General features: G+C 50.4%; 1 long non-coding RNA gene and 1 other non-coding gene across 2 annotated transcripts; one reads left to right on the forward strand and one right to left on the reverse strand.

Moving 5' to 3' along the window:
* Positions 1-15083, reverse strand: LOC123586758. Its single transcript, XR_006706929.1, has 3 exons — positions 15017-15083; positions 8371-8373; positions 1-58 (listed from the first exon to the last, which is right to left on the reverse strand). It is a non-coding gene; the product is annotated as an uncharacterized LOC123586758 (long non-coding RNA).
* Positions 6616-6700, forward strand: TRNAW-CCA. The gene has a single exon. It is a non-coding gene; the product is annotated as a tRNA-Trp (tRNA).
* Positions 15084-15506: the final 423 nt, after the last annotated feature.

A 15506-nucleotide genomic window follows, 5' to 3' on the forward strand; every position in this document is an offset into this window, starting at 1 on the left:
AGGAGCGCCTGGGTGGCTCAGTCGGTCGAGCGCCCAACTTCAGCTCAGGTCACGATCTCTCGGTTAGGGAGTTCGAGCTACGCGTCGGGCTCGGTGTGGTCAGCACAAAGCTCGCTTCGGATGCTCTGCCCCCCTCTCTCGCTGCCCCCCACCTCTCTGTTTTTCTCAAATGAATAAGCATTGGGGAAAAAAATAGATGGCTGGAGGAGGATGAGTGTTTTGCTGAATCCACTGTGGGATTTTCCTGCTTTGTAGTTAGAGACAAATTTAACCCTTCCTCTGCCTGAAGGCACTGTGGCCGTCAAACGCCTAGAGGCTTATAGCTAAAGTGGCCCAGAGGTGGTGGCCCCTGTCAGCTCTAATCGCCTGAACGAAAACACTTCACCCCTGTCTACTTTGCACTAATCTCAAGAAAGGCCTGAGGTCACCTTTTCAAAGCTCAAGAGTAGCCCTCCAGAGCTGCTCCCTTTCAAATTCAAGAACAAATATGGAAAGGCCCGATGGGTGTTCCTGTGACTGTATGTACAATTTTCATTTTCAAATCGGGAGGATTATCCTTAGCTGGGAAACCTTTTTAAAAGCAGTTGCAAATGAATTGTTACTTACCGATTTTTGTGTTTAAAACAACGCGTACCGTTTTGAACTCGGCATCTGCCAGAGAGGAACATCAGGGTCAGAGCGCTCTAGTGCACAGAAGGAACACAAATTGGACTTGGACACGTCTGGATTTGAGTGCTGGATGCATCACGCCCCAGCTGTGTGGCCTTGGGCAAGTTACCCAACCTCTCTGAGCACTGGTTTTTTTCATATCGAAAGGACTCCTATCTATCCATCCACGAAGTATGGTTTGCGGATATAAGGGCACCTAGAGTTCACACAGGGAAGAACTGATTCAAGGCCAACGGGAATCCAAATCCTTCCGTTCCCTAGAACTGATGAGCGTTTCTCTACTGGCTACAGTTGGCTACTATGTGGTGTGTGTGCTTCAACCTCCAAATCTGGCACCCACAAATCTGTTCGCCCTGGGCCTAAGGGTAGCCTCAAAATTCTTTCAACGTCCACTCAATGCAACGTCAGCCCACCAATTTGAGGTCCCATGAGAGGAAACATATCACCATGTTGGCCCCTGACCCTTATCAACCCAGAAACTGTGCATGACAGAGGCTCAGTGGTGGACCGAGGGAAGCAGGAACTGGCCTTTCTCTGGGTTTTCTCTGTCTTCCGTTTCTAAGACTGTAGACTCACAGGCCATCAGGGCTGAACCAGACTGCCCAGCCTCCTCAGTTTACAGGCAGGGAAACTCAGGACAGAAGCAGCAAGGCCTTCTAGCAAGCCTTCCTTCGGACGTCTGCTTTCTCGGACTAGCCAACCATCTGGTAACAACAGCCAGGAGACTTCGTGCTGTGCGTTAGGGCTCTCTGATGACACAGGGAGGCTCAGATCCTCAAGCCCAAGACCAGTCCTGGCTCGTCCTGTGGCACCCCGTCTAGCGGACGTTGCTCAGGTTCCAGGAGCGTCCGGCCAAGGCCAAGGATGAGAACGGCTACAGTGCCTCCCATCCCAGTGGAAACGCCAGCGTTAGAGTCAAAGCTGACAAGATGTTTGCTCTGCCACTGAGACCCGGAGGGACCCTGGAGATTTTACCCAGTCTGGGCCTCCCTTTGGGCCTTCCTCACCTACAAAACTTTAAATAAACTTGAAAATAATAAGAATAAAATAAACGTAACCATCGCAATCAGACTGAACTCACATATTTGTCTCCCAAACCACTTTGCCTGGTGCATTTCACTCTGCTCGGCGCAGGGAGGAATTTCCCTGGAGACCCATCCCTGGCCGCATTCAAGCAGAGACTAGAACATCCACGGGTCCGTCCTGCTGTTTCCAGGATTTCTGTACTTTGCCGAGGAGCTTCTAAAACCCTTTGAGAGCCAGAATTTCTGCAAATCTTTGATCTGTCCATCTGGGTTGCTGCCCAAGGAGGGCTAGGAGATGAACTGTGGAGAAAGTTAATTTAATCTTGTGAAGAGCCAGGAAACAGAGCAGGGCTGTTGCCAGAAAGACTCAGTGTAGTCAGAAGACAAGACTTTCTCATTCAAAATCGCCCACGGCAACTTCATCCTTATTAAAGTGGAATGTAAAATCGTAACGTGGACATTGTTCCTATTCATAAAGGAGCTTATAAAAATGACTGCAAGGCAAGTTCACTGTCCCTCTTTACTATGGGGGCCATTCCACTGCCTCAGTAATACTGGGGATGTTAAGAGAGACTTACTGGGGCCACAGAGCTGAGGATGTCAGAAGACACGGGCATGACGCACGGACTGGCTCCTTTCTGATTACCTAACCCCAGTCATTGAACCCTAAAGCCCAGAACTTTGGGAAGTGGGAAAACGCTTGCGTGAAAAGAAAAAAAAAAAAAAAAGTTGACCCCAACTACCCTCAGTTTGCTTAACAGTAGACCCAGAGGCTCTTCCCGAGAAGGGTCAGCCGTGCCTTGTGACTCAAACAGTCCCGAGCAAGGGCGGGCAGAACCTTGACGCCCTCCATGGCTTCAGCCTGCTGCGCCTGCCACGGAAGTGAGTCTATGGCCCCAGCCCAGGCTGAGATTTCCCGGCTGACACGACCAGGGTTCTACCTGAAATCCTAACTGGGATCTAAATCACCCACTGGGACAGGCGCTCCAGCCAGACCTCAAGCCCCGTGCCGGGTGACTCAACACGGTGCCCCTTGTGTGGGCCACACGCTGTAACACACATGCTTGTCCTTGTCCGGCCCTCTGGTCCCCGGTGAATAAGTCCAGATTCATTCTCCCACCTGAGAGGTCTTCAGAATTTGAGCGAGGTTGGCTGAACAAGTTGTAGTCCCCAGGCCTGGAGGGTGGCCCCTTCAGTATGGGCTCCGGCTTGCAAAGAGCCTAGCTCTGGGTACCCCCCACCCCAGGGGCTCCAGCTGAGGTCACAGTTGGACGCCACTAATATTCCCACAAGGCTGCCCCTGGGGCCTGAGGGTTTTGGCATCTTATCTTTGACTTCTTATCATCTCAACCCCCAGACCTTTCGGCGAGGGATAGAGCAGAAAGCAGTCTATCCTCCAGTCTGGGATGAGAATGAGGGTATCGAGCTCCTCAACTCCGGTAGGTGAAACACAAAAGAAATTCAAAACAAATTCAGCTCTGTCGTGGGGAGGGTCCCAAAGTCCTACAACCTGAGCAACCGAAAATCCCTATTGTTTTCAGAGGAGATGTGCCAAGGGCTTGGGAAGGAGGAGCAAACGGGTTGCTCTGGCCCATCCCTGAGATAGAAAGAACCACCAGACACTTTCCCTGCTGTCCCAGCTAACTTGGAGCATCTGCACACCGGTCACTTCAGCCCGTGACATGGCAACACGTCTCCACCCACCCCAAGTGGCCCCAGCTCCTAATACACACACACACACACACACACACACACACTGTGTATGTTTGGGAGGTGCTCCCACCCGGGGCCCTGCAGCTGCTGGTGACCCGGCTGAACTTCAGAGAATGCAGCAATCCTCGAGGTTGAGGGTGATTCCTGCGTGTGTGTGCAGGGCCTTCCCCGGAGCAAAGGGGCTACAGCCCTCCCCAGATTCCCAAAGCAGGATCTGGGGGGCCACAGACACTAAGGAAAGTGAGTTTCAAACAAATATTCTCAAAGCGCTCTGCAAATTGGAGAGTCTGGGGATGTAGTGTTCTCTGAACTGACTCAGTCTCTGAATCTACACGTTTCCTCTCACCTAGTTGACAGGTGGCTTTTACTTTTCAAGCGAGGCACGTGCCCTCAGTCCCTGTCCTGTCCTCTTGCTTTGCTGTGGCTGCGTCCTAACACCCTCAGAGCCAGAGGGTGGGGACTCACCTGGCGGGTCTTGGCTGCAGGAACTAAGACTCAGCCCATCTGGCTGGGGGGGTGGGGTTTCAGGGTAGGGAGAGCACACTCAGCATGTGTGTGTTTATGCCCTAGGATCCGGATTGCTTGTGATGACATCTTTTTTTTTTTTTTTTTCAAAGTTTATTTTTGGGACAGAGAGAGACAGAGCATGAACGGGGGAGGGGCAGAGAGAGAGGGAGACACAGAATCGGAAACGGGCTCCAGGCTCTGAGCCATCAGCCCAGAGCCCGACGTGGGGCTCGAACTCACAGACCGCGAGATCGTGACCTGGCTGAAGTCGGACGCTTAACCGACTGCGCCACCCAGGCGCCCCTTGTGATGACATCTTAATCCCACTCTGAATCGGCATTTACACCAGGAAAAAGTCGTGTACAGAAAAGATCATTAAAAACCTGACATACATCAGTGTTAAGAGGCATATCGGACATCTGGGCGGCTCAGTCAGTTAAGCGTCCGACTTCGGCTCAGGTCATGATCCCGCAGTTCGTGAGTTCGAGCCCCGCGTCAGGCTCTGTGCTGACAGCTCAGAGTCTGGAACCTGCTTCGGATCCTGTGTCTCTTTCTCTCTCTCTCTCTCTCTCTCTCGGCCCCTCCCCTGCTCACACTCTGTCTGTGTCTCTCTCTCTCTCAAAAATAAACAAACATAAAAAAAATTTTAATATTAAGAAACATAAGCCTGCTTTTATGGAGCTGGAGTAGGCTCTTCCCACGCATATGACCATAACCATAGTAATCCCAGGCCTGCGTTAACAAAATACCACAGGGGCCCCTGGGTGGCTCAGTCGGTTGAGCTTCCGACTTCGGCTCAGGTCATGATCTCCCGGTTCGTGAGTTCGAGCCCGGCGTCGGGCTCTGTGCTGACGGCTCAGAGCCTGGAACCTACTTTGGATTCTGTGTCTCATTCTCTTTCTCTCTCTGCCCCTCCCCCTCTGTCTCTCTCTGTCTCTCAAAAATAAATAAATGTAAACAAAATTGTCAAACCCCCCACAGATTGGGTGGCTTAACTAATGGAGATTCCTCGTTCACAGCTCTGGGGGCTGGAAGCTCAGGAACAGCATGCCGGCAACGTTGGTTTCTTCTGAGGCCACGCTCCTTGACTCGTGGATGGCCATTTCTCTGTGTTTTCCACATGCACACTGTCTAGTGGCTATATGTCCCGACTTCCTCTTTTTATAAGGACACCAGTCATATTCGATTAGGGCCCATCCTGAAGACCTTATTTTACCTCAATATATCTCTTTAAAGACTCTCTTCCCAAATACAGCCCCATACTAAGGTAGTGCAGGCTAGGGGCTTCAATGTATGAATTTGGGGCATGGGTGGGCCTAGTTCAGCCCATAAAACGTGGCTGTAATATGTGGGGACCCTCCCTTGTGCCAGAAGCCCTATGTGACACCTGCCCTGTGTTACTCTTATCCTCACGAGACTCGTGAGCTCAGGAACATCGTAGCCCAATTTACAAATGCGGAAACTGAGCCACGTGGTGAATCGGCGAGTTAAAAAACAAATATTTATTGAGAATCTCTTACCTGCTAGGTACTAGGAGTATAAAGAGGAAAAAAAAAAAAACCTAGCTTCTACCTTCCAGCAACATGCGGTCAGACAGGGGCAGCCTTCTGTTTTCCTAGAATTTTGATACACTTTCGTGGGCAAGGGCAGTCCTGTCTATGGCCAACATTTGAAACACACGGTTTTATGTGTCCATACTCACTTAAAAATCAGCTCTCCCTCACCCACTCTAGTTCTCTGGAATGAGGTGAAAATCTACATATACATAATGTAAATTAGTCCTAACGTCAATGTCATGAAGTAGGGCATAGGGTTGAAAGATCAAATCATTTCCGTAGCCTCAGCATTGCCACTGATTTTGAGACCCAGATATGTCTACCTTTAAAAGAATTGTGCCTCCTTTCGCACCCTGCTATGTTTGTTTGCCTATTTAATACATACTTTTCTAACCAGTCTGTTGGCAAAGTATCTAAATTTGCAGGGAGGGAAAACCAAGGTGATAAATGTCAGTTGCTGGAAGAATATTACAAGAGTTTAACATGTAGTTGGAAACAGCTGGAACGCGGTGTATGAGGCAACGAGCTAGGTATGCGGTCAGTCAGCCATTAATTAATTTACTTAGGAACATGTCCTAAGCTCCTACTCTGTGCCAAGCCCTGGGCGAGGTTGTACAACAGAGCAGGGAGTGAAGCTTGGATTCTGACTCCCCACATTCCCCCTTTCCTACTATCACAGCTTTTGATAACAAACCCGATTGTCAGTTTCCTTTACACATTAATCTGTCCTCCCACCAAAAGCCATTTAATTGCATACTCTCCTTTCTATTTTTAGTGGAAAACAACCGTCCTCATTTGTTGTTTGATTATGAACTGTCTCCCTCCCCACCCTCCTTCTCTATCTGTAACCCTCCTCTTCCCCACCATGTTAGCTTGAAGCCTACTGGGTTTGCCCTTCCCCCACGGACTTCTGCTAAACACGCCCACTGCGTAGGAAGGCAGCTCTAGAGTGCCGGGGGCTGTGAAAACCCATGCTGGAAAACAGAGAAAAAGAAAAGGGGATCCCTTCTTCATGCATCACCTCTTCATGTTTTACTAGCATCCAACACAACAGTCTTCTCCACAGTTTTTGGTGGAGGGGTCCTGTGTCTCATCCACTTGACAAGGGAAAGCATCACCAAACAAAGAAGTAAAAGAGGAGGGGTGCCTGGGTGGCTCAGTCGGTCGAGCGTCTGACTCCAGCTCAGGTCATGATCTCACGGTTCGTGGGTTCGAGCCCCGCGTCGGGCTCTGTGCTGACAGCTCGGAACCTGGAGCCTGCTTCGGATTCTGTGTCTCTCTCTCTATTCAAAAAATGAATAAAACATTTAATTTTTTTTTAATTTTAAAGAGATTAAAGAGGAAAGTTTGCCAACATAACCTGCTTGGCCCCAGAAAGCCACCTGTGCCTGTTATAGGCACCAAAGCCACTGGCAATCATTGTTGAAATATGAGACATAGTACTACTCACCATATGTGGACTCACACCAGGATCAGTCGTACCGGGGAAAGAAAGGGTTACCAGTTTTATGGCCAATTCCAGTTCAGATAATGCCAGAATTTTTCTGACCCTGGCGGGGGGGGGGGGGGGGGGTGGGGGGGTGCACAGCAGCCCTGCGGGCCTGTGTCTTCAGAAAATGGTGCCCAGTTATTCTCCTAGGTTGTAAATGGAAGCTTTAACTATTCTTTATCTGCTTGTAAATGATTTATTGGACTAAATGGTTTTCATGTCATGTGTTCTGCTCAACCATAAATTTCAGAATCAGAATCTAAGCTTTGTTCCTCGCCGTATCCCTCATAACCTAGCCTAGGGCCTGGCATGCTATAAAGGCTTAATAAAAGTTTGTGAAATGAATAAATCAAGGAGCGAATGGACGATTCACGGACACTTGGCTCTCCCTTTTATACACAGCGTCTAAAGGTTTCCGACTACATGTTACAGTTCCTAGCTATCAGCTCGTTTTTTTTTTCTCTGCCTGCAAACCTAGACACGTTGCCAACAAATCACTTCTAAAATTATGCATTAACCAGGAAAACACAACAGGATGCAAAAGAAGAAGAAGGAGGAGGAGGAGGAGGAGGAGGAGGAGGAGAAGGAGAAGAAGGAGGAGAAGGAGGAGGAGGAGGAGGAGGAGGAGAAGAATTATTCTTTGGGAATAGATTTGGCAAAGGGAGAATTTGTATTACTCTGAAGTTCCAGCAAAGGCTGCGGGTGACCCCGCAGCAGCTAGGAGATGGGGAGCACTGGATGCAAATCGTGGGGGCAGCTAATGTTCCCTTGCAGGGTCAAGTCCTCCACATCCTCTTCAAGCAGAGGGGAAATGTTAGCGCCTTAATCGAGGATGAGGGGCCCAGAGCTTCAGAGGAATCTGGAGAGTCCAGGTTTGGGGACGTATCAACCCAAATGTTTCCCGGCCAGGGCCCGGAGACCTTGGCGTAGCAAACCTGCCTACGTGGGGAGTTTGCTTTCTTTGGAGCTTGAGTGTTCTGATAATTAAGGCCTCAGCTTTCCCTGCCTTCTTGTTGTAGGACTTGAGAGCCTCTTTGCATGTTAAGCAGGAGGTCCCTGGCTTGCACACTTAGCTATCACTTGCCAATCAGTCACTCTCAGTTTTATTTCCATCCCCCGGAGTATCAATTGCGCTAAGCAAGACCACTCCATTCCACTGTCCTGATATTTACTCTCTGCCCCGTATTTGTAAAACGTCTCATACGTCACACCTGCTCATGTGTCCCCTCCCACTGCTGGCTGTCCCAGCTCACCAGCAGTGAAAGATTAACAAATGTTCTGTTGCCCAGCACTGGGGGCCTCTGGCCCCACCCGCCCCCCAGGGATGGGGCCTTTAGCCCCAGACAGACAGCGATGTTTCCAGTTCGAGAATCTTATCTCAGTAGCTTCTTTCTCGGGCAATTCCTAGAACCAACTGTAGGGAGCTGGGTTCTCCGGGAAGCAGATGCAGACGGAAATCTGAGTGCAGGAGTGATCTGTTTGCAGAATAGAAGCAAAGGACGTATGATTGGGGACAGGAAGAGGTTCAGCCCTGATTCAAGCCAAAAGAGGCCTCAGCAACCCATGAGGAGCGGAGAGGAACATCCCGAGACCTCCCAGCTGGGAAGGGGACCCCTTCCCCATAAAGGTGGCATGGCTGCCCGTGGGATGATGTCAGGAGGGAGGGGGCTGATGGGGGACATCTGGGCAGTACACCACGGAGCCCTCCCACAGGGGCTCCTAACTTGTTTGCTTCCTAGTTCCCTCCAGTGGAGATCCGGGATTGAGTGTGCCAGGGCGGACAGCTTTTCACCACCAAGCCATTCGGTTACTCTCTTCCCATAAATCTGCAGGTGGCAGTAAGTGGAAGTGGAGACAGAAAGTCAGGCTCTGTGAAACACGCCAGCCAGGAAGTCCCGGGACAGCCCGGGGCCACCCCACAGATGGCAGATTAGGGGAAACTTGCCTCCAGAGGGAGATGAGGTTAAAATGGACAAGCAGAGACGGGGCGCCTGGGTGGCGCAGTCGGTTAAGCGTTCGACTTCAGCCAGGTCAGGATCTCGCAGTCTGTGAGTTCGAGCCCCGCATCGGGCTCTGGGCTGGTGGCTCAGAGCCTGGAGCCTGTTTCCGATTCTGTGTCTCCCTCTCTCTCTGCCCCTCCCCCGTTCATGCTCTGTCTCTCTCTGTCCCAAAAATAAATAAACGTTGAAAAAAAAAATTAAAAAAAAAAATGGACAAGCAGAGAGAAGTAAAAAGGAGAGCTAGAGGCCTGAGTTCCTCTTCAGACCCACTTCCAAAGCTTCTCTGAAATTCAGCTAAATACTGGGACGCCAGGGTCTGTGAGACTCTATCCTTGCAACGCACGCACGCTGTGCCGCTCGGAACACATGGTTTCCACTTTGTTTCGATCCCGTGCGCCGAAACATGGACCAGACCTAACGACATGTCAAGTGCAATATGAACGTTAGCTAGCTTTCTTTCCTGCTATTTAGGAGAGTGTTGCTTGCAGGTAGCACGGGTGTCCTTACCCTTGCCTCTTGACCTTGTTCTTTCCTGTAACAATGTTCCCTTTGCTAGATGTTTGTGTCTTTGAGGGAGAATCTTTGCAGTGATTTGGATATCCAAGCTGTGTTCTCGGTCTCTTTCCCCCATGTTAATTCAGACTCTCCCTGCAGGAGAGACCATGAGGTAGAGTAACAAGCCCACAGAATGTGGTGTGAGCAGAAGTGGATTTGAATCCCCGCTCTACTACGTACAAGCAATTTGACCTCGGCCAAGACCCTCGACACAGCAGAAATGCAGTAATTGCAGCCATACAATGGTGATAATTACACCTCTCTTGTAAATTGGTAGGAGAGAAACAGCCAATATTTGTGAGGTGCCATCGGGCGTTCAGAGAAGACGTATTACCGATGTGATCTTAATTATCCTTATTCAAATCGCTTGGGTGATCTGGTGCCCCCTTGAATTAGTCAGAGTCCTTTCTGTTGCAAGGGACAGACCCTCCTTTTACCCCCTTAAAATATCTCCATTCAGGAAGGGAATCAGGACCTACTGGGCATACAAGATTCAGGGATGGCAGGATCCAGGGTCTTGAATGAATCTTCGGGCGTGCGAGATTCGGGGATGGCAGGATCCAGGGTCTTGAAGGAGTCCTCGGGACTCAATTTCTCTCCTGTCTTGGCTGGTCTTTCCTCTCTGACCGCTTCTTCTCCAGCACCCACCCCTGAGCAATCCCAGCAGAGAAAAGAGACACTTTCTTCCTCCAGTTCCAGGAAATGCCTTTGGCCACCTTCAAACCAGTCCCTCCTGACCGGGATGACTGGCTTGGCACTGGGGCTAACGTGTGGCATAAGCCTTCAGAGCCAGAGAGGGAAAGGGGAGGTTTCCAGGAAAATCCGAGCACTCTCCCAGAAGGGAGGAGGAGGAGCCAGTGACCAGAGAGGCTCACTCGACCTCCTGCCGAGAAGGTTCCCTCCTCCTGGTCCTGTTCTCTCCTTCCAGTGATTGGGGAGTCACCCATTTGCCCCCATGGTAGAGACGGTGACTCACTCTTCTGTGCTTTCCGCCGTCCGTTCCGAAACCCCAGTCCTGGGTGGAAATCGGACCGGCAGCCGGGCCCCCAGGACCCTGTTAAATGACCCCGTGGAGTGAAGGAGTCCTCTTTGTAACCGCGAGACTGGCAGTTGCACCCCGGTGCTCTTGCCAAGACAGATGAGGCACCGTGGCACATCCAGTGTCAGAGACCCAGCCATATGCAGCATGTCAGTTTGGACTAGACTGACTTATTCCCTGGCCCTGCTTTGGTCAACAGTGCACGAGATCCCACGTATCGCTGGAAACATCAGTCCCCCCGTGTGTTCTCAGTAAGACAGAAACCAGAGCTCTCGGCCTCTGTCCTACATGGAAGGTTAGAGTCCAAAGCCATTTTGGAAATCATCAAATCCAATTCTGAAATAAGAAACTAGGAGTTTGAGATGACTAAGGGACTTTCCAAAAGCCAAAGAGCCAATAACCTTTAGAGAGTGAATTTAAATAAAGGGCAACTGGCTTCTAGATAAGCATGTCCTGTGCATGAGAAGAAAATCCACAGGAAACAGTGAATTTAGGCTGTCAGCTCTCAGTCGGTAAACAGTCAAGTTAGTTCGGTTTCAAAACTGCCTCTCCCACTGACTGGCCCTGCTTCTCCAGTGACCACCCACCCTGACACACACACACACACACACACACACACACGCACGCTCCACCCACAGATTTCTTTCTGTCCTTTGCAGATGCTGTGTCTTCCTTGCCTCTGCTCATCTTGCAAATTCTTTTCCCTTTGGCCTTAGACACGACAGCGTCTCTTTCTCCCTTCAGCTCACTGATTTTCTCCCCCTTAGAAGACACTTCCTCCAAGGAGCGCCCCCTTGTGGGTGCCCCTCGAATGCCCCCTCCAGGCGATGTGAAGGCCCGCCCCACCCTTCAGGTCGCTGGGATCCCAAAGCTGGCACCTGGCAGTTCTGTCCCCCGGGCTTCAATCTGCACAACAGCAAAGAGCATTTCAAATCCGCTGGAAGGACTGGTGACGCACAATGCTCACCAGCACTGCATTTACGGAGTGCTCGGTCCCAGGTGCTACACTAAGTCTACCTGAGTTGTCTCATTTAATCTCAAAACCACCTTGTAAGTAGGTGTTAAGATGCGGGAGTTGAGGCTCAAAGGAGTTATGTGACTTGCCCAAGGACACAAAACTACCCTTGGGGAGAGTCAGGATTGCAAAGGGGGATCTGAGCACTTCAAACTCAGGACCCCTTTCCCCTGCAGGAGGTTAGTGAAATAATGGGGAGAGAACCGTTTAAACTGATAGAGATAATAGTTGCTATTGTGAAGACATTTAATCACGTATGTATATATGTTCGTATATCTGTCTTTGCTAAAGGAGGTGACTCAGTAGTTAGTAATGCAAGTAGCCTCAGTCTCAGAAATTCTAGATCCCAGTTCAGTGCATGGCACAGATTAGGTGTTTTATTGATTGATTGATCGATTTTAATTCACCTAAATGATGGGGCTCAGTGGGTTGAGCGTTATGATTTCGCGGTTCGTGAGTTGGAGCCCCGCATAGGGCTCTGTGCTGACAGCTAGGAGCCGGGAGCCTGCTTCGGATTCTGTGTGTGTGTCTCTCGCTCTGCCCTTTCCCTGTTCACATTCTGTCTGTCTCTCTCTTTCTCTCAAAAATAAATAAATTTTTTTTAAAAGTTGCCTAAATGAATGACATGGAAGGAGAGGGGAGCAGAGGGGAGCAGCCAGCGGGGAACAAGGGAGGGAAGGGAACATCCTCCCCAAGGCTCCCGGGACGGTCATTCTACGTGTGAGGCACGACTGGGACTTACCATACCTTGTACCGTGTGGTCCCCAGACTACCTGATAAAGCCAATGGAGGAACAGCTTCATATTGGAGAATGTGTGTAGCTAATCGGGGAACTCTGCGTGCCATGGCCAAAAATCTTTTTCAGCGTAGTTCAATGTGCGTATCCGCTGAGGCCATTACCGGTTACAATGATCCAAAGGGGGAGTGGGGTAGAAAGCCAGGCTCCAAAGAGGAGGCTATTGGGCCACGTGTCGCTGAAATGCTTCGCCCTGCTGATGGCCAGGTAGACAGCGTGGCCACGGGCCTGGCCACCGAGGGAGGGCACAGGCCTGGATGGGGTCAAGAGCCCTGACAAGGTTCTGACCCGGCGGTGACACTCGTGAGTGCTGCTGAGATTCCTGTGTCTCTGTGCACAGGTCACACTCGCTGTCCTGCGACCGGGGTTGGGCACGGGCATTTGGAAAGCAAACCCGCCAGGGCCTGCTTCCTCAAGTGCATTTTATGACCACAAAGGCCATCCCAGCCAGGAGCCACGCAAGGCAAGCCACCGTCCGCAGTGTCATCAGCCTCCAGCCAGTACGAACACTTTTTATCAGTCCCCACGATCTCCCTCCAGACGGCAGGGCTCCCTGTGAGTTGAGGGTTTTGTTGTTGTTGCTGCTTTTGGTGAGTGCTTGAAATACCGCTAGCATGAGGGAGAAGCTGAACTTGAAATTTTCATTCGTTCTAAATGATTTAAATTTAAATCCGAAAGCTAAAAACAGAGTAACATATTTTTCCATTAATACATCATGGTTGGAAAACTTTTAGGTGTCTTTGGAGCAACTGAGTACCCGAGCCTATTTCTTCACCTGCACAGTTTATGAGATCAGAACGTCCGTGAAGAATTTCCAGAAGAAAGTGAGCATCTGACCTGGGATGGGCTGCCTGTGGACCACATGCCCCGGGGGCTGCAGACTTAATAGGAGGGAAAGGATACAGAACATCTCACGAACAGCGTTCACGTTGATTACACATTGAAATGATAATATTCTTGGGATACGTCGGCTTAAGTAAAATACATAATTAAACTTAATTGCACCTGCTTCTTTTGAAAGGATCTTTTTAATGTTTATTTATTTATTTTTGAGAGAGAGAGAGAGAGAGAGAGAGAGAAGGAAAAGCATCAGTGGGGGAGGGGCAGAGACAGCGGGAGGGAGAGGATCTGAGCTGTCAGCACAGAGCCTGCCCCGGGGCTCCAACCCATGAACCATGAGATCATGACCTGAGTCGCAGTCGGACACCCAACCGACTGAGCCACCCAGGTGCCCCTTTTCACGTTTTAAATGTAGCTGCCCGGAAATTTAAAACCACACACGTGATTCGCAAAATATTTCCATCGGACATCCCTGTTCTAAAGGGCATGGCCTGACGAGGCTGATGCTTTGAGCAAGGATGGAATAAGCATCCAGGAAGAAGCGGGCTAGAAACCACAGGGCAGTAGGTCTCAGAACTCGTTCCTGTGTCTTCTGACAGCCTGTGCTGGGCTCCCTCCACCCTTCGAGGCTTGACCCTCTGCTTCCGGATGCCGAGAGGGCAGTGCTCCGGCTGGGGCCTTTGCTTACTTCCGCACGTGACTGTCAACGGGTTAACGAGTCATACCTGTACCCAGGGGAAAGCAGCTACAAAAGCACAGGAACGGCGTTCCGGGTCCTGTGCAAAGGTCCTGCGCAAAGGTCCCGATTCTGGTGTGCTTCCATTTTGCGGTTCCAGGAATGGGTTGAATCTAGGTATTCGTAAGCAGAGGATCGAAAAGTGAGAACGTCAGATTCCAATAACCATCCTGACTCAGACCTTGCCTTTGTTATTCTTGCCGCACCTTCCCACATAGCACGTAGAGTTTACCTTGCACCCATGATCAGAGCCGATGCCCAGGAGCACGGGACGGGGCTGGGCAGTGCACGTTACATCTGTTCCTGTCCCCTTCCCCCTCCTTTCTCTCCGTGTTTCAAAGCCCCACACCTCACACCCATTAGGATGGCTACTGTAAAATATAACAACAAAAAAGCAAGTGTTGGCAAGGATGCAGAGAAATGGGAAGGCCCGTGCCCTGCGGTTGGGAAAGGAAAATGGCACAGTTCCTGTGGAAAACGGCATGGCGATTCCTCAAAAGAGTAAACATAGAATTACCCTATAATCCGGAATTGCCATTTCTGGGTATGTACACAAAAGAAGTGAAGGCAAGGGCCCCCGGGCATTTGCACACCTATGTTCACAGCAGCATCATTCACAATCGCCCAAAGGTAGAAACAACCCGACTGACAGACGAGTTGATAAACAAAATGTGAGGCATACACACCATGGCCCTTGATTCAGCCTTCAGAGAAAAGGAAAGACCGACATAGGCTACCATGTGGATGCACGTTGAGGACACCATGCTGGGTGAAATAAACGAGACACAAAAGGACAAACGCTGTACGATTCCATTTATGTGAGGCACTTAATCAAATTCATAGACACAGAAAGTGGAAAGGTAGCAGCCCAGGGCTGTGGGGAGTTGTTTAGCGGGAACGGAGTTTCCGTTTCGCAGGGTGAAGAGAGTTCTGCGGGTGGATGGTGGGGAGGGCTGCCCAACAACGTGAACGCGCTTATCACCCTCAACTGTACGCTCAAAAACGGGGAAGATGGCAGGGCGCCTGGGTGGCTCAGTCGGTTAAGCGTGCAACCTCGGCTCAGGTCATGATCTCACGGTCTGTGAGTTCGAGCCCCGCGTCGGGCTCTGTGCGGACAGCTCAGAGCCTGGGGCCTGCTTCCGATTCTGTGTCTCCCTCTCTCTCTGCCCTTCCCCTGCTCACTCTGTGTGTGTGTGTGTGTGTGTGTGTGTACATGCTCTCTCTCTCTCTCTCTCTCTCTGCCCCTCCTCTGCTCACGCTCTGTCTCTCAAAAACGAATACATGTTAAAAAATATTTTTAAATGGCTAAGATGGCAAATGTTACAATCTATGGATTTCACCACAACTAACATTCTATAAAGCAACAATTCAGGTATTTCTCTTTTCTGACACATCTCTGACCCTCATCCTCTTTCCCTGCCAAGACACAAGACCTGGCAGTATTCATCCTCCTCCCGCCACGAACCTCTGCTGCCCTGTTCCCCCCGCCACAACCTCTTAACAAAAGAGGCCCCTGTTTAGCTTGCCTTCTGTGTATATCCCAACCCCGGCTTATGTATTCCTAGG

This window comes from Leopardus geoffroyi, chromosome C3, assembly GCF_018350155.1.
Source record: "Leopardus geoffroyi isolate Oge1 chromosome C3, O.geoffroyi_Oge1_pat1.0, whole genome shotgun sequence".
Taxonomy (NCBI): Eukaryota; Metazoa; Chordata; class Mammalia; order Carnivora; family Felidae; genus Leopardus; species Leopardus geoffroyi.